Source organism: Tiliqua scincoides, chromosome 8, assembly GCF_035046505.1.
Source record: "Tiliqua scincoides isolate rTilSci1 chromosome 8, rTilSci1.hap2, whole genome shotgun sequence".
NCBI classification, from domain to species: domain Eukaryota; kingdom Metazoa; phylum Chordata; class Lepidosauria; order Squamata; family Scincidae; genus Tiliqua; species Tiliqua scincoides.
Window position 1 is genome coordinate 15,242,445 of NC_089828.1, and position 19,036 is coordinate 15,261,480.

At 43.7% G+C, this 19,036-nt stretch overlaps 1 protein-coding gene and 2 pseudogenes across 1 annotated transcript in view; all 3 read right to left on the reverse strand.

Annotated features, from left to right (window-relative positions):
* Positions 1 to 18,317, reverse strand: part of MYO5A (myosin VA) — a 99,869-nt gene extending 81,552 nt beyond the window's left edge. The window contains exon 1 of the mRNA XM_066636535.1: positions 18,309 to 18,317. The gene's annotated coding sequence lies outside the window, so the exon portion shown is untranslated. The remainder of the gene's footprint in view (positions 1 to 18,308) is intronic.
* LOC136659821 (5S ribosomal RNA) lies at positions 3,633 to 3,749 on the reverse strand (annotated as a pseudogene).
* Positions 9,734 to 9,853, reverse strand: LOC136659805 (5S ribosomal RNA; annotated as a pseudogene).
* Positions 18,318 to 19,036: the final 719 nt, after the last annotated feature.

Here is a 19,036-nt window from a genome sequence, read left to right on the forward strand (position 1 = left end):
TTTTGAAATCTAGAACTAAGAGGCAGCTCTTGAAAAGTACATTGTGCAGCAGCTGGAAAGCAACTCTGATAATCTGGAAGGCTTAGGGCTGTCCGAGAATTGAGAAGAGGCAGATTTCCCAAGAAGTCTGCCATGCGTGATGTTCACAGAGAGTAAATAAAGCACAGTCACAGCAAAAGGAGCCACACAAGACAGTTAAATGCCTGAATGATTGAACAGGCTCAACAGAATCTTGCATATATATTACGGGAGGACTTTTTTCCCCCCCAACGTCAGCGGGCCGAGATGATTATTTTACCAAAATAGCATTAAAAGCTATGCAGTACTCTTCAAGGAAAACACACTTATGACAATGTTTAGGAAGGACAACGAACAGGCAAGATCCTCTGCACTTTCTATCGCACATACTGTCAAAATGTGGTTGGGGGAAAGAGGGTACAGACTGAATTCCACCCACAGAAGCGAACAACTGCAAGATTCCTCTTGTACTTCATGATCTCATTAGAGATCACACGGGAAAAATCATCAGACCATATAAACCATCAACACACTCGCATCATAAGACCCACTGGAGGCGTTTACCTCTAGAAGGCACTAACAGCTTCTTGAAATCAGCTGTCAAAAATATACTTGTCTACACATGGGATGCAATACACTGCCAAATTCTCAAATCCTATCAAAATGCATGGGAACTGTTCCAATGTAGTCTACAGCTATATTAAATTTAGACTGAAGAGAAGGGCATTAGGAGAACAAGAATAGCGGTGAAGTAGGACTAACAACTGAATAATGTGTACTCAATTATTCTCAACAATGCAGATATATTTTGAGCATATGAAAAAAAGATAATGGCATTTATTGACTAAAAGACACAGGAAAATCTTTTCTTCAGAAAGTTGTTTTAAAGGCATTGCCTGAAAACAGGATACAACAGTACACAGTTATAAAATGACAACAGTATAAAAAACCATTTCACAGGCAACAACGCCAGACTAAACACCCGTCTCGTTAGCCAGCAAGTAATGAATAAATTGGTAAGCATTATCACTGGATTCTCTAACTGATGTGCCAACTCAGATTTCCATTCTCCATTTTGGTTTCCAATTTCCTTGTTCATGTTCCAATCCTCTGAGCCTTTCAAACATAAATTGCATTATAGACACCTATGCTTCCTGTAACTATATTGTATACACAAGATCAAAAATTAGATAAAAATCAGGACAGGCCAGCCCACCCATGAAGCCAGCTGAGGCAGTACCCTCAAGCAGCAGATCGAAGGGGGCACCCACTCACCTTCACTGTTCATCTCCTGCTCTCTGGATTGGAAAAAGAAGAGGGGGACAGAACAGAAGGAGGAATGTGGAGAAGAGCAATGGACTAGTGTTGGAGATGCTCCTTTCTTTCACACTTCCTCTTCCACTCCATTCCCTTCTCCCTTAATTCAATTCATGCGGTGGGAGGCTGACCCATCATCAGGTAAGACAGCGCAGCATTTGACACATTTCTAGGCAAATTGTTCAGATGTGCTAGGTTTTCATTAAGTGCAGGGAACTGCAGTTTTCTTCCCCCTTAGAAGAAAATCCAAACAAGCACCCCCCCCCAAGCATTTTGAAGTGCTACACTCCAAGGAGGCCTGCACCACATGCTTTAGACTTCTCTCTTCCCCCCCCCCCCAGAGTTTGAACCAGGGAATTATCCAAGAGTTATGTAAACTTTGGGTAACTATTTAGCATGAGTATTAAGTAAGGTTTTTATATTTTAAGTTTTTCTTCTATTAGGTGGGAGAAGTGAAACGGTTATCACCTCTAAAACAAACGGACGAGGAAACTTAAAATACGTACTACAGACTAATCTAAATCAGAGTGGGAAATATTTTTCAAGCCCTTCAGAGGCAGCTGTGAAAAGATTAGGTGCCTCTTCTCAATCTTTACTTACTATACTACTTACTACAGCTTCATACAAATTTTTCTCCAACAATTTTAGAGCAGCATAAAAGGTACTCTAGTCTCATTTTACTTCCCACCACGTTCCCCGTGAGGTAGGTGAGGCTGAGAGAAAGTGATTGGTCCCAGACCATCCTGTGAGCTTCACGGCTAAGGAGGAAACTGAACTCAGCCCCCCATACCTATCCTCTGAGTGAGAGTTCAGAGCCCAGTGTTGAACAGCATGCTGCAACGTACACGCAGAGGCAGATACACAATGGCACTGCACAGATCCTGTCCTCGGAGACAGAGTTCCAACACTTTTGCAGCTGATCACACAGCTTCTGTGCAATGTTATTTTGCACACCAGAAATAAATGCTTCGAACAAATAGGGCAAGGAGCACCAGCTACAACCTGCAGAAGTGCCACAATGCTACAGCTGAGTGATTTCAAGTAATGAAGGGAGAGAATAAGGTATTGCCAGAACACAACACACTGCCCCAAACAGAAGAACTCCAACCAGCATCTTTGACTACAACAGAGCTCAGCTCCTTGCAGAAACATAGGTGGGCATTTTGGCAAGTCTTAACCCCTTTCCCTAACAAGCCTATGTAGAGAGGCTGCTGCACACATGTACACTTCAGCTAGAGGTGACTCTATATTTAGATTCAGAAATCTAAATACTAAATTTAGCACACCCAAACAGCTGTGCATGAGATGCAGAAATACTTCCTAGACGTATTTCTAGTCTAATACTTCCAAAGTTATCTTGGGGGAGGGGGACTACAACTTACAACTTACCCCATTTGACAGGGGTCCTATTCATCCATTTCTTTTCTAATTTCCATTTTAGGAAACAATGCCATTTCTAGAGATTTTTCTACCCCATATCGCTGACTGTAACTACCAGACCTTGGGATCAAACAAGCTGGACTTTGATCTGGAAGATCCAGGTTCAAACCCCCACTCAGCCATGAAATTTCCTGGGTGACTTTGGGCCAATCACTATTTCTCAGCTTCACCTACCTCACAGGGTTGTTATCTTACATAACAACCTAAGAACATGAGAAGACCCATTAGGCCAAAGGCTTCCTGTATCTCACAGTGGCCCATCAGGTGCCTCAGGGAGCACACAAGCCAACAGGACACCAGCATCCACGTGCCCTCCCTCGCATCTGGCATTCAGAGACAGCCTACTTCTAAAATTAGGAGGATGCACATGCACATCATGGCTTGTAACCTGTGATGGACTTTTCCTCCAGAAATTTGTTAATGCCCTTTTAAAGGCATCCAGGTCAGATGCAATCACCACATCCTGTGGCAAGGAGTTCCACAGACTAACTACACGCTGGGTAAAGAAATATTTTCTTTTGCCTGTCCTGACTCTCCCACAAGGAGGGAACCATGTACACCACCCTGAGCTCCTTGGAGGAAGGGCAGTATAAAAATGTAAAAAACATGGAAGAGCTGTTACCTTCATTCTTGCAGGTAAGATTTCCAGAACAATCTGACTGGCCATTGTGAAATGCTGGACAAGATGAACTCTTAACCTGATCCAGCAGGGCTGCTCTTACCTTTAAGGACTTCAGGTCAAACCAGCAAGAATAAATAGTTCACCGCAAAATCTCTGCTCTCAAACTTGCTATTGATTTTGCGAGAGTACAAAAAAAAATGGTTGGCAACCTTCAGTCTTGAAAGACTATGGTATAAGCCTACAGCACCTGGTATTCCCAAGCGGTCTCCCATCCAAGTACTAACCAGGCCTGACCCTGCTTAGCTTCCAAGATCAGACAAGATCAGGCATGTGCAGGGTAACAGTTGTACAAAGTACTTGGCGAAAGTGCAGAACTACCCCTTACAAAAAAGCTAACTTTATAGTATGAACATTAGCATTAATAACTTCTCTCCAATTCCCCAGAAAAGTTGGATATTTTGAATTTTAAAGCAAGACTTAGAGACCACAGAAAGAATCTAATGGGAAGGTTTCTTGCACAAACTCCACTGAAACCAAAAGAAATTGCATAAAAGAGGGAGAGTTCCTGCTGGAATCTCTCCAGTACTTCCAATGAGACTCATTTTCAGACAGTAGCTTATAGCCAAAATACAACTGTCCTATGTCTTGTGCTGAAAACAGCACTTATCCAGCATCACACTTAAAAGAGTTCCTGCCAACAAAACTGTCATGAATAACGTTGTTGATTGCTCATCGTTTCCCAAAATGCAGAAAGAGGAAACACTTTTTATATGGGTCTTAGTTTTTTAGAACAAAAAGTCAACTTCAGTGCTTGGATTGCTTAAGACTTTTTACGGTTCAGGAAGGCAAAAACAAAAGGATCACAGTGGCAATTAATGGAGTGGAAAATGAAAAGCAACCTCTTTTTCAGTGCATACTATGTACAGTATGCATTTGAAAGGCTTGATGGAATATGTGCCTGTAGACACTTACCATTATATCCAACATTGTCCTACAACTGAAGATCATCACACTGACCATCATGGCTATAATGCAGTGGTTCTTAAATTTTTAGCACCAGGACTCACTTTTTAGAATGACAATCTGTCAGTACTCGCTAGAAATGATGTCATGGCTGGAAGTGACACTATCAATTTAGGCTTCAAACCTAAACTGCAATCAGCCAAATGTCCCATCACACAGCGCGCTTGTGCTGTTGTTTTGCATAGCTCGGAATTCAAACATTCCAGCTTGGAAGTCAAAGCAGAAGGCAGACTTGGATATTTCTCTAACTACACAGCCCTCCCTCCTTTCCAGTGCCCCACCTTCCCACCTATTCAAGGCAAAGAGCAATGTCTCTCTCCCACCGGGAGCCTGCCCTTCCCAGCAGCTCTGTACCCTGTATTTTCAGCTCTCAGTGGCGGTGAGCTAGGTGCTACAAGGCCCACCTGAAACTGTCTCGCGACCCACCTAGTCGGTTCTGACCCACAGTGTGACAAACACTGCTATAAGATAAGATGTGAGGCATTAAGCTTTCAAAGTGATGTTATCCGATATTACAATATCATAGAGACCGCCCTCCCCACAACAGACTGGGTATGTCTCAAAACACATTATTTACACAGAATGTCCATGTTGGAATATCTGTCTTTTCCTCCTACATCTTCTTTCAGCAAGTACATGAACTTTCAAATTTTAAGCTTCCTATTAAAGCTTACCCTTTCTGCCACATTAGTTAGAATCCCTCAAACGAAGTATTATTTTTGTAGAACCATACAAAATAAAGATGCCTTGAGAAAGGCAAGACAGCAGATATGAGCTGCAACAAAGATATTAAACTCACTGAAGTTATTGTTGGGCCACAACAAAAGTAGCTCTCCAAAATAAATGTTGAACTACACACCTATCCAATAATGACAACTCAGTTTCTTTGACAAATCAAGGAGGGTTTTCTGAAGCATAAATCTCGGATGCATGGATGAAATACAAAGACTTGAACCCTAGGATACTGAATGATGCAATCATTCCAGCCTGTGGAATCCATACAGACCAAAGCAAGGGCTCACCTCATTGTTCCTAAGAAGTCTATTAAAAAATAGGTTCTCTTTTTGTAATCGGACTGGGCTTTGACAGGCTCTGAAACTTGGTGTTACAGTATCTGCATCTGTTGTTCTTGGTCGCTGCTCTACTTGTCTTTCATTCTGTAATTGTCCTCTTTTCTTTCACTATTGGCTTTAAAGAATTCTATATCATTAGCTACTTTAATACAACTGTAGAAAGTCTTAGGGGCACAAAATGGCAAAAACAGATGTTTAATAAATCAGATAGACCGGTGGTTTCCAAATTGGTGGGTTGTGACCCACCAGGCAGGAAAGCACTTGCCCCGGCCCCTTTAAGGGGCAGGGAGTGGGGAAGGCAATAATGCAATTAGCAGGACTGCAGTGCTGCTAGGAATGGGAGTACTTTTTTTTTTTTACTTACCTACAGCCAGTGCTGCTGTACTGGGAAGACCTGAGGGGGTCCGTGGAGCCCTATACAGGGCTCCCCATACCAGCAAAAGTCTAAAAAGAAAGAAAAAGAGACAGACACGTCTGGTTTCATTGCAAAAACCAAAAGTGCCTATTTATTTTCTATTTTTAATGTGTTTGGAGGGGCAGGGAGTCCTACAGACACTCCCCAGGACTGCAGTGCTGGTTGCAGGTAAGTAAAAACCCCTCCCTTCCCCCACACATACTTACCGTGCTCCCAACTCCCTTAGGAAGCACTGAAATAGACTGTTTCAAAAAGCCCAGATCCATAAAACCATAGAAAACAGACAATGCAGCACTAAAATAGCCTGTGTCAAAATGTTGATTTGACTACTTTCGATGCCAGAGAACCCCTTAAAAAGAATGGACTTGGGGCCCAATCCTATCCAACTTTCTAGGACTGATGCAGCCTTGCCAATGAGGCACACATTGCATTGGGGGGAGGGGCAGTCATGGAGGCCTCCTCAAGGTAAGGAAACATTTGCTCCCTTACCTCAAAGCTGCATTGTGGTTGCATCAATGCTGGAAAGTTGAACAGGACTTGGCCCTTAGGAGTAACTACTGAAGAAACAGAACTCCCTGCCCAGAAGCTTTTCTGTTTAGAACTTCTTTCCTTTTAAAAAAGATCACTCCATGTTCTTACACAGTAACACCCTGAGAAGAAACCCCCAAGGGAAAAAATTCATTAGGTTGAATGGTTTGCTGCTTAACCAGGAAGCTGTTCAGCGCTAGCTTATAAAACATTCTAGAGAACCGTATTTCATTCCATGCTTGCTAATCTGCTGTTTGCAAGAAGATTCACCAAAAAGAAAACCAAGAACTAAGGTCAGATTTTAGTTCCCAAAGCACTGAAAAGCTGAAGTGAGAAGAAACTGGGTAGAGAAACATCAAACCCAGAAGTAGTGAGTTTCTACAGGGAACTACAAAAAGCAAAACACAAAACCTTACAAATCTTGTTCAGTTGTTTGCTCAAAGCTACACTAATCAATATATAGTTAACTCTCTTCCTTCAACGATTCTGTTAGGCTGCTATCCCATAGCCAACACTGAAAGGCAGTCACCACTGGTATAGTAAATCCCACAGTCATATCTGTTTTACAATGACAGTATTAAAATATCAACAATCTTATATGGAAAAACTTCCCCAAGAACCATAAGAATTCCCAAAAGTAGAACAGCAACACCACACACAAACAAAGCAGTGTCATTTAGTAAAAGTTTCCTAGCATACTTGGAATAACTGCTTACCCACCTAAGCTATACACTTCATGCATTACCCATAATATGGGTAAATGGTCCCTTGATATGCAATTCTGCATTCAGAATTACGCAGGAGGTTAAGGAGTTCTTTGTGCAACCAAACATAGAATCGCAGCCTTGGGAGATGAAGTGTCAAAGGAGTTATTAATTTTTATACTACTTTTCAACAATAAAAAAGACAGGTCACAAAGCACTAGCAAAATAAATGGTTGCCTTTCCCAATTAGCATGCATGTAGATGAAGAGATCATTGTACTGCATCCAGAATTGGGGGGGGGGAACTTACTTTAACATACATATAGTCCAAATCTTCTAGTGTTTTCCAGTATCGCTGGTGGTGCAAGCTCTTAGTAATCTCAACAGAGGTCATTGTTTCCTTTACAAGCAGAATGTCCACCTTACAAGGATACCTATTCTCTGTTTGCAACTGATCTGTCGCAGTTTGGTTTGAGCCCAACTGGTGTCTCCCAGTTCATCTGCAAAACTTATCTATGTTCAAAGCTACTTAAGAACCAGACACAAAGATCTTGCAGACGCCAACATGGGACAGCCATATCAAATTGCTGAATTCCTGCATTGTCAAGGCTGTTCACAAAATCTTAGTTGACTCTCTGAGCAAAACAAAGAGCAAGAGTGTTTTCTTCCCATGCCCCCTGAAAGAATGGCAAACCCCGGGTGTCTTGTGATAGTCATCAAACACTGAAAGTCAGAAATATTTCCCCTAGCAGAAGAAAATAATTTGCCTGAGCCATTCATAAGGTCATGGTGTTATGCTTATCAAGAGATGGGCCACCCACATTATCTCCCCAATTACATATCATGATTCAACATAAGGGAAGATAAACGGCAGACGTATTTGTTGGTACTTTATCTGTGCCATGTAGTGAAATACGGTGCCCTGGAAAAGCTTTAAAAGAGTTATGTTTAAAACTTCATGGTTGTGTAGTGAAATGCAAAATCTGCATAAAGCAGGGACGGCCAATCCACACAGCACATGTGCCGCTAGTGACACATGGACACTTTAAGTGGCATGCACACACTCACCATAAGTTTTTGAAAACCATTTACACAACAAAGAAAGAACTGCAGCAGTTTATAGTTTGCTTGATTTCTTTGCTACTCCTTACAGTTTCTAAAACTGCAACAGGCGCATTCAGAGTGGGCACGCCTATTCTGCTTGATTTGCTCTGGTTGAAAGACAGGAAGAAAAGCAGGAAAAGAATGACGGACAGGAGAGAAAACCAATAGGACGATCGCTGAGGTTATGCTGTGCAGAACAGCAATTAACACAACTTATATGGACCTCAGAACAAGTCCTACTAAGCCAGACTAAAGATCCATGCAGGCCATCATTGGGCCTCATCAGCCAGGTGTTTTCAGAAAGCCCGAAATAGGCAACAACACCCTGTGTTTCCTGCTCTATAGCTTCTGACACCCAAGATATATTGCCTTTGAACCTGATGGCTCTATGTAGCTATCATGGTCAATGCTAAAGGCAATATTAAGGTGGAACAGTACATTCAAGATCCTCAAAATAAAAAGAGGCACATAGTATGCTGGGAACCCCTGGCCAAGAGAGCCCCTGACACACACCATCACTCTCATTGCTTCCCCATAACCCTACTGTCAATCTCTTTCCAAATTCAGGCCTGCCTTCCTATTATTATTATTATTTATTATTATTATTCAGACAGTTCAGCTCCCTTTCAGAAACAAACAAAACGGAAAGCAACTATCCACGTCTTAATATTGCAAAGATATTCCTTGGTAATGCCTTATAAATATCAGAAACCAGACTAGATGCTGAACAAGAGAGCCAATGGTCACATGGCTTCAGTGCCATATTATGAACATTTTAAAAAATGACAAGGAAACATATTAATTTGCAAAATTGACACAAGTCATTGAATCCAGTTTGTCACACATACGTTCAATAATCTTGTTCACACAACTGTGTAGTATACTTAATGTATTTGAGTTGTATTTGTTTGATTTCTTTCAAGCAAAGGAGTTCACACAGCCCTTTTCTTAAGCTTGTTCTTTGAGACTCTATATTCCATCACTAATGAGGTGGAATCTCAGGGGCTCACCGTTTCCACCCTAGAGTATAAAGACTTATTTGCCAATATCTTGCACATTTCTTTAGGTGCCACTGCTTACAATTTCCCCAATTAAAGCTGAGCCAAGAAGAAAAGATGCCCTGAAGATATCCAATACGTCCAGGAAAAAGTAATAAGCTTCACCAAACCAACCAGTCAGATTCCATGGAGGCATCCAAGTTTCCTTAAAAAAAAAAATATTATCCACTTCGGAGACTTAAAGACAAATGAAGACTCAGTTCTCACAAGCCTCAGATGGACAGATGCTCAATTCCAGGCTTTGCCACCACAATATGTATTCTGAGGACAAATGCTTCAGGAAAGCACAAGTAATACAGACACAGTTGCTAAAGCCCTGCATACTCGGTAATAGTAACAATAAAAGCATATATGGAAGTAATCCCTTCAGATGTTTAACTGTATGCACTGTGGGGTGGTTGGCAACCTTCAGTCTCGAAAGACTATGGTATAAGCCTACAGCACCCGGTATTCCCAAGCGGTCTCCCATCCAAGTACTAACCAGGCCTGATCCTGCTTAGCTTCTGAGATCAGACAAGATCAGGCATGTGCAGGGTAACAGTTGCTATGCACTGTGGGGATTACAACACATACAAAACACACACAGATTTCTGCATTGTAAAGGTACGCATGGATTCAACCTTACTTGCAGCACAATCCTGTGCATCAAAAGCAAACTACATTGAGTTGAATGAGACTCCCAGGTAAATATGCAATGTGGACTGAACTGCAGCCTTAGGAACATAACATGCAAAAGTGGTTGAACACTACTAGCAGTATAACTCCGCAATTCTCCATTTGCAATCCTGCATATGACTCTGCTGAACCATCTTGCAGAGCACTGATTCATGCTGTGTGTCACATCACCAAAGAACAGAACCCAGGGAGTGGCTAGGGATTCTGAGATTTGAGCCTATTCAGCATCTATCTACTAACAGGCTGCCACTCCCCGAGTAAACTGGCTTTGCTTTAAGTGCCAAAGCCATTTCAGAGGCAAGCACTAGCTCTCATTAAAGATTTGTTAAGAAACCATCTCAAGATGCAGCCAAGCACCTGATACATGATATAAGACCAACCTCAAGTGCAGCTTCAACACACAGAAATTATCCTTTGCAGATATGCTCTTCATGAAATGTACACACTGTCATATCTCACTACACAGACACATACCACATCTGGCACTGAAGGGAGGTCTTATCCAATAGTTTCTCTATTGATTACTAGCAGTTATATCCAGGGTAGAGAACACAGCGTCTACTGTATTTCACTTAATACCACCTGCCAGGCAAGATGCAGCCTGGAGGAAGCCAGGGGTGAGCTCATGCATTCCCTAATCACTGTGCCTCCCTAGAGAGGCAGCTTGCATTCAAGGAACCTTTGCAAGATGTTCATAGCAGCAAAGCTTTGCAGTAATCACTTGACTAGTTTTTTGCTCTGGCCAGCATTCTTATCTTGTTTCTTTAACTAGGACTCAGATACAGGGCACAGGCCATTCTTAACATGCACATGTCTACACACATAGACAAGAGTGTTTGTTTTTTAACTTTTTGCTCTGTGTGAGGCAGCCCACCTAATTAATTCCTTTTGAACGGAGAATTGCTTGTGGAACAAAAATTCCAATGCAGTTCTAATTCGCTGACTGTATGACACTTATTACAAAATACACCCCATGTACTTGTACAGAAACAACTTTCACAAACAGCATACTGCCTCCAAGGCTACTGCCAGCCCTGCCCATGATGAAATCATTTCCTTCTCAGAACAAACCCAGTGTTCGGATAAAGCACACCCAAGATTTAGCTGCTGATCTGTAATATTTTTCACTCCTTTTAAAAGAAAATATAACCTCAGATTATGTCAGTCTACAAGACTGATTACCATACACCTCTAATTTATTTCAGATTTTCTGTCTGCTAAGTGCTGATCATACAATGCCTATGTTTAACTGCTGACAGCCAAACATGGTTCTATCTTTCCTCACTGCTGCAATTTTATGGCAGGTTTTTCAAAGCAAGTTGTTTCTCTCTAGGCTATAGTTCATGTTATTGTAGAATAAAAGCAAAAAAACAAACAAACATGCACTAACATGGGATTTCTAGTAATCAGTATTAGGAAAGGAGGAGGGAGACAGAAAACTCCAGGTAACAAAAAATGGATTTAATAAATCACATCCTATATTAGAAAGCAACATTATTCTGAAGGCTTGTTCTCTAGGTCAGCAATTAGATGACGACAGTATGGTAGGGAAGGTAGTGGGGCACCTTCCTTACTAGAAAAAGCTGCAACATCTGGGTCTTCTAGTTTAGAAATAAGGCTACAAGGAAACATGATTGAGATTTATAAAATTATGCATGGTGTGGAGAAAGAAGTATTTCTTCCTCTCATACAACACTAGGACCAGTTCATTCAATGAAACCAACTGGTAGAAAATTTAGAACAGAAAAAATGAAATTATTCACCGGAATTCACTACCAAAATACATGGTACAGGCCATAAGCATAGATTGCTTTAAAAGGGATTAGACAAATTCATGGAGAACACAAGTCTATCAAAGACACTGCAGCTATATGCTACCTCCAGGACCAGAGAAACTATGCCTCTGACAAGGGACCAATGGCAGAAGAGAAGAAATATGCCTCCCTCTCTTCTGCTCCTGGGTTCTGCAGAGGCAACTAGTGGGTTACTGTGAGAAACAGGATGTGGAGCTAGATGGGCCTTTGGCCTGATCCAAAGGGTCCTATCTCAAAGTACTTTTTATCCCACTGCCTCCCTACAATCATTTATTTGCTGATGCAGCAAGTCTAGAATTGACCCACATGTTTGCCAGGGCATAAATCTGTGTTCCAATGAAAAGCATTACATCGCACATAGCAGTAATATGGAACGTGCTTCAAGCTAGCAGTAAGCAATGCTGTGCTAAGAAAAATCACTTTGAAGCCAATAATATAGCGGATGGCTTGGCATTAATTTTGTTTTAATATGCATTTACTGTAAGCACTGAAAGCAAAATGTATTGCTTTTATCTGGAATTTATTTCCTTGGAAGCAAGAAACATGAAGAGTAAAATACATTTTTAATTTCACAAGAGCACCACCCTAAAGCAATATATGTATGGCAACACATCTCTAACACAGGGTTAATTACACTTGAGCCAGTGGCGGACTTCCCCAGCCCTGCGCCCCAGGGCAAAGGGGTGCGACGGTGCCCCCCGCAGGATGTCGCCACCTCCAGCACGCAAATCCCCCCCCACTTATCTGAGGCTTATGGAGCCTTGCACAATCAAACACTGAGAAGCTTCCTGAGGCTTCCCCAAGGCTTTAAACTGTGCTTCCGGAAAAACGGAAGCACAGTGTCCGACCCCGTCGGGAGCCTCAGAGAGGCTTCCACGGGGTCCTAAAGGCTCGCACCCGGGGCATTTGCCCCATCAGCTACAATGGGAGGTCCGCTACTGACTTGAGCCCACTGAAGTCAGCATAGATTCAGTCTTTGAAAAGAAACAGCAGGTTGTCTCTCTTCAGCCATGGAAAAACAACAGCTTTAGAGAAACAATCTCCGTCATGGTACAGGAAGATGCATTGCATTTTAAACTGTATCTTTATATATTTGAAGATATCGAAGCAGATATTATCCCATTCATAGTTTTCACAAAGATGCAACAACAAAACTCAGCAAGAACCAACTTATCCTTCCCATCAGTCTTCTTCATTTCTGAAGGAATGAAAAAACTCATAGACTAATCTTTGTGTGCTCCACAAAGTTTCTGTACCACAGAAGGGGATTTCCAAAATTATCCACTGCAAAAATCTGCATGGAGTTGACACTTTGCGTCTCCCAAATTCTAAACACATTAACTCGGAAAATCTACTTTTGAAATTCCTATCCACCATCATTTGTGCCCAGCAGCCCTTAAACTTCTGTAGCCTTGAGCTTTCAAGGCCCCTTTGAATTAGTATTTTCCTTTGCTTCGGGAGAAAGGATCAATTGATCATCCCTCTTCTCACTGCCCTATGAAACTAACTAGCACTGATGAGACAGCCTCTTACCCCTGCAAGAGAAAAAGACATGTTTTCTTTAAACAAGAAAAAACAAGTAAGGAATCAGGAAAGTTCAGTTTGTCAGAGCTCCCAGTTTAACAAATGTTCTTGCCACACTTCAGAAAAATGATTAGGCCTTGGGCAGCTTGTTTCTACTGCACTTGAAAATATCATCATTGTTGATACGTCTCAACTTTATCAATATTCGCTATAGCTACAGGGCACAATAGGCAGCAAGAATAGCCCAAAATGCCATCTTGTGTTTCTTTTGCACCCATAGTAAGAAGCTGAGTGCATTAATATTTTAATCTTGTGGCTTAATGCCAATATTATGAAATGGGAAATGTACCCCATAGTTGCAACAAAAATGGCCCTTAAGAACTTGCAAGCAGTCAAGCAAGTGCTGAATGCTTAGAATATCTTCCATAAGCAGGAGCTCAGAGAAAAAAGCAGGCGCTCAGACATAGCCAGTTACACACTGACTCTGAAGCACAGATTTGCAGCATGGGACCAAAACACCACAATCTCACCACGATAGAAAGGACCATACACTTCCAGCCCTCCACAGGTCAGGACAATCCAGACCACAGTATACCACAAGCAGAAAGCTGGTGCCTCCAAGTGGTAAATCCAGGACTTCTTTTTCAGGATACTCCCATAGGAGAAACAGGGCTTCCTGATTAGTATATCAAACTGTGGCCAATAATGCTTCATTCAAATCTATAAAATTATGCAGGCACCTGTTCCTTCAGGCAAAGTGTTTGTGTGCATAAACATTTTAGAAAACAACAAGTATTACACTCCCAGACAATATATCCAGTAACAACCCGATTATTTAGCATTGAAGAAAAGGGTTATCCCTGGGTCATGACTGTGGCCTGATTGAAAGGGAGTTTCTTGTTCATAAAAAACTGTATTGGGAGGAAGTTGGTGCTTTGTTAGAACAGACTGTGGAACTTCAGAATAGCTGCCCCCCTCCTCTACTGATCTTGGACCATGGAATCTTTTCATATGCCACTGACAAAGGATTCCCTCTCTTTTCTTTAAACTAATTAAGAAACAAGTATTGATTTCAACAATACCCTCAGGAAGCAATGCACAACCTACTGTACGCGCTCTTACCCAAAGCTCACCAAAGCCAAAAATGCAAACATCTAAATATGCAAGTGATTTGGTTCCAGTAGTACAAGCTTGATGAGCTCAAAATAATAATTTTCGCATATAATAAAAACCCAAAAGTTGAAAAGCATTCAAGAAATGTGCTATAAGACAAGCTTTCTAACACAGCACTGGAAATAAATATTCACAGCAAAACTGAAATGTATTGAATTACAAATAAATAAGGACCATTTAGCTGGGTGGTCTTTGTTCTTAGTACATAAAATGAAGCAGGCGAAATTGACAGAATCACAGTAAGGCGTGGCCAGGAAGAACAGTTATTCAGGTTTCTTTAAGCTCTTCAGAAACAAAATATGAAATGAAATGAGATGAAGATATATGGCAAATGAAAATGTAATATTTCGAATTTGGCAATCACCAGTTACCAATTCCACTCTGACTTCACAGACTATAAGACCAGGAAAAAAAAATAGTTCCGAGTTTAATTTTGAAAGAATGCTCCAGACAGGGACATATCCCCCAACCCAGAGAATATTTATTCACTCAATTTTCATTCTGCTTTTCTCCCTGAAGAGTTTGTGTCACTATAACAGTTATATGCAGAAAAGTTAATATTTCACAATGTTTGGGTGATGTATTGTAGTTTCTCAAAAGCAATCACCAGGGCAATTTCATTTATTTCAGTCAGCAACCTTTTTCATTTGTTCTGCACAAATCCAGCAAGCACAAGCCTGCCTCCAGCACAGGTTACATGAATTCAACCAATTCAGCCCCAGTTCCTTGCCTAAAGAATCCTTCAGAAGAGCATCACCAGGGAAAAACAAAAACAAGCCAACACATCAATAATGTGGATCTTATTAATGTGCTTTAATTGTATTTTGCTTATTGTAATCGTTAACCACTCTGATTTGACTGAAAAATATTGGTACAAAAATACTGTAAATAAATTTGCTCCATCCATTTATACACACAAAGTGGTGGCAAGAAAAAAAGGGAGGCTAGTGATCTCTCTTCAATGGGTTTCCTGTTTGAAAAAGTCAACACACAAGCATAGCTACACCTGTGGTCACCATGTACATTATGTAGTGGGACCTGCAGTCGTAACTAAAGATACACTTCAGAGCTTCAGAACAAAAAAGAGTATTGTGGGACCTTCAAGACTAACAATTTATTGTAACTGAAGCTTCCATGGACCTCATGTACTAGCATATAAAGTGTCCCAAGGCTCTTTGCAGAATGCACTTTTTATCAGTCATCTCATCACATCACACAGCCTGAACAACCACCAAGCTTCCAAGGGACATGCTAGACATAAGTAGCTTGCATCTGTGGCTCTTCATTCTCCTAGTAGAGCCTGGCTGCCAACCACCAGCTGTTCATCCTTAGAGAACACCACATAATCTGCATTTCCTTCTAAATTGTACTTCTGTCATTAACATGCAGAATGAACAGCAACTGATCATAAGAAAGCCAGCATGACTCATGCTGATCTAGCAAAAAATATCCATTTTTAAAGACAATGGGTAGCACAGTTATTCTTCCTTGGGTGCAAGCTATTCCTGATGCAACCAATAGGTGCAACAAGCATGTAGGGGGGATTATCACAAGTGTCCCCCTCATCAGGAAAGTGTTCCATAGATAGCACCCACCCATCAGATGCAGGGGGCCAAGTTCCCACAGCCGCTGGCCACCATAAACCTGCCAGTCCTTAAGGTAGTGATTTACAACTAGCATGCAGTGGCACATAGGTATGTCACGAATGGTCCATGGGTGTGCAATGGAAGTTTGGGGAAGGGGCATTTATTAGTAGGGCCACTGAGGGACGTGAGCCCCCACCAGCAGTGCAATGTGCCTTGCCAACTGATGGAGTGCCTTGACCATTTTAGCACCTTCAATAGCGTGACGTGAGATGGAAAAGGTTGAAAATCGGGTGTGACAAGATGCTTTGTGGTTCCCAGCAATGTGACTTGACATTCGATGGACAGGAGGAGGAGGCTATGCATCCAGGAAGCTGTTCCAAAAGGCAGAGCAAAGCCACTAAAGCACTGGTTTTTATTAACCACAGGTGGTCCATGAGACCCTCAGAAGTGGTTCAGAAAAAACAAGATCACCTTTGATTAATTCCAGCATCCTACCGAGTAAGCATTCCCCCCCATGGACCACCAGAGAGGGCTGAAGTGTTGGCTGTGGGCAGTCCATTCTCCACCATCTCTAGTAGTCCAAGGGGCAATGCTCGCTTAGGAGATGCTCCCCCATGAACCACAAGCAAAGACTAAGAACGGATCACCTGCAGCCTCAGGCGACAACTAAATCTTCTCTATAAATAACAAGTCTGATACATCTCTAATAAATCTTCTCTAATTATTACAAATTTAATTGTATTTTTGTGTGTGTGCGGGGAGGGTTGCATGTGGTCCACAATGATTTCAATTTTAAAGGTTGGGAACCACTGCACTAAAGAAAGCCCTTCCCTGTTTTCTAATCAACATGGGGGGGGGAAAGGGGGGGAATGAAAAGCCAGCAGGAAGATGCTATTCCAAGCACAGGTCTCCCCACACCAGATGACAACACCAGGCTGCCCATCCCTGAATGTTTCAAGAAGAATCAACGCTGGGACAGGGATGTGAGGTGGGTGGGGAGGCAGGTGAGGCAAAGTAAGTGCCTCAGCAGTAAAGGCAGGTGAGTCCTTTGAAAAGCAGCTGGGACAGACAAAAGAAAATATTTCTTTACTCAGCATGTAGTTAAGCTGTGGAACTCCCTGCCCCAGGAAGTGGCGAAGGCATCTGGCCTGGATGCCTTTAAAAGCAGATTGGACAGTCCATCACAGGTTACAAGCCGTGATGGGTATGTATAACTTCCTGATTTTAGAAGTGGGTTGTCTCAGAATGCCAGATACAAGGGATGACACCAGGATGCAGGTCTCTTGTTGTGTGCTGCCTGAGGCATTTGGTGGGATGCAGGAAGCTGGACTAGATGGGCCTAAGGCCTGATCCAGCAGGGCTATTCTTATGTTCTTACAACAGAGACATGCAGTGAGTGGGAAGGCAGGTGAGGCAGAGCCTCCCTATTGGAGTTCTTTGAAAACCGCAGCCACTGTGTGAGGCGCCCAAGTACCCACAACCCACACCCTTGGATGCTTCACAAAGTGGCAGTGCTTTTCGAAGGACGCTGCACATGGGTTGTGGGTCTTGGGCACCTCACACGACAGCAGTAGTGCTTTTCGAAGGACTCCGCACATGGGTTGTGAGTGCTTTGGCACCTCACACGTTGGTGGTGGAGCTTTTCAAAGGATTCTGCTCATGGGTTGTGGGTGCTTGGGCACCTCACATGACAGCAATGCCACTTTTCGAAGGACCCCGTGCATAGGTCGTGGGTGCTTGGGTGCCTCACAAGGTGGCAGTGGAGCTTTTCAAAGGATTCTGTGCATGGGTTGTGGGTGCCTCACACGGTGGCGGCACTTTTTGAAGGACTCCAGGGGGGAGGCTCTGCCTCACCTGCCTCCCCACCCACCGCACATCCCTGCACTGGGAGAGGGGAAAGAGACCTCCATAGAGAACAAAACCCTCTTTCACAGATCACCCCCCCCCCCATAAATGACCTGGGGGTTTTGAGGGAGAGGCAACGACTGAGGAAGAGGAGGAGGAAGAAGGGCTGTCCAAGCACACAGCAGCCCTCCCCCCTCAGCCTCCCCCACCCTCTTGCCCACCCCACAGCCAAGGCCTTGCCCAATCCTCAGCCCTTAGCAACCACAGCCCCCCGGCGTTGCCCAGGGCCTTCCAGCGGCCGCCTGCCCCTCCCCAAGGCCGGCTGGGTCTGTCCTGGGCCCCCCGCACTGCAGGCCGAGCTGGCGCCTCCGCGCGACCCTCCCCGCTCACCTTCGTGTACAGCTCGGACGCGGCCATGGTGGTGGAGGCGGCGGTGCTGCTGTTGCCGCTGCAGGCTCAAAGCCGGCCGCGGCTTCGCCTCCAGGCGGGGAGGCCGGCCAGGAGCTGGGCTGGGCGGGGCGCGGGCTGGGCGGAGGCGAAGAGATGCGGCGCGGCTGCTCAGGAGGCGGGAGGCCTCGCCATGTTGCCACCTGGGGAGAGGACGGGACTGGGATGATGCAGCCAGGCGGCCCCCCGCCCTCCTCCTCCCCGCTGCTGCGGATGCTCTCCGTGCATTCTGGGTACCAGCCCGCCCCGGGATGCAGGAGATGAGCGCGCGCTGCCTCCCGCCGGCTGCCAATGATGCTGCTGGACCACAGCGCAGGGGGATGCAGCAGCCACACAGATGAGGATGGTGATGCTCGCTGGCTGGGAGCTGGCAGAGGGTCTCAGCCCCTCTCCAGCCAAATCTGGGCTGGGCCACACTAAAGGCTCCTTTGGGCGCAATGTAGGGGGACCTGATCTAAAGGGGGCCAGACAAAGAGCCTCTGCCTTTAGCCCAGTCCAGTGTTTCTCAGACGGTGGGTCAGGACCCACTAGGTGGGTCGCTGGATGGCTGGCTGGGATCTGGCAGAGGGACTCAGCCCCTCTCCTGCCAATCTGGGCTGGGCCACACTAAAGGCTCCTCTGGGTAAAATGTAGGGGGACCCAATACAAAGCGGGCCAGACAAAGCGCCTCT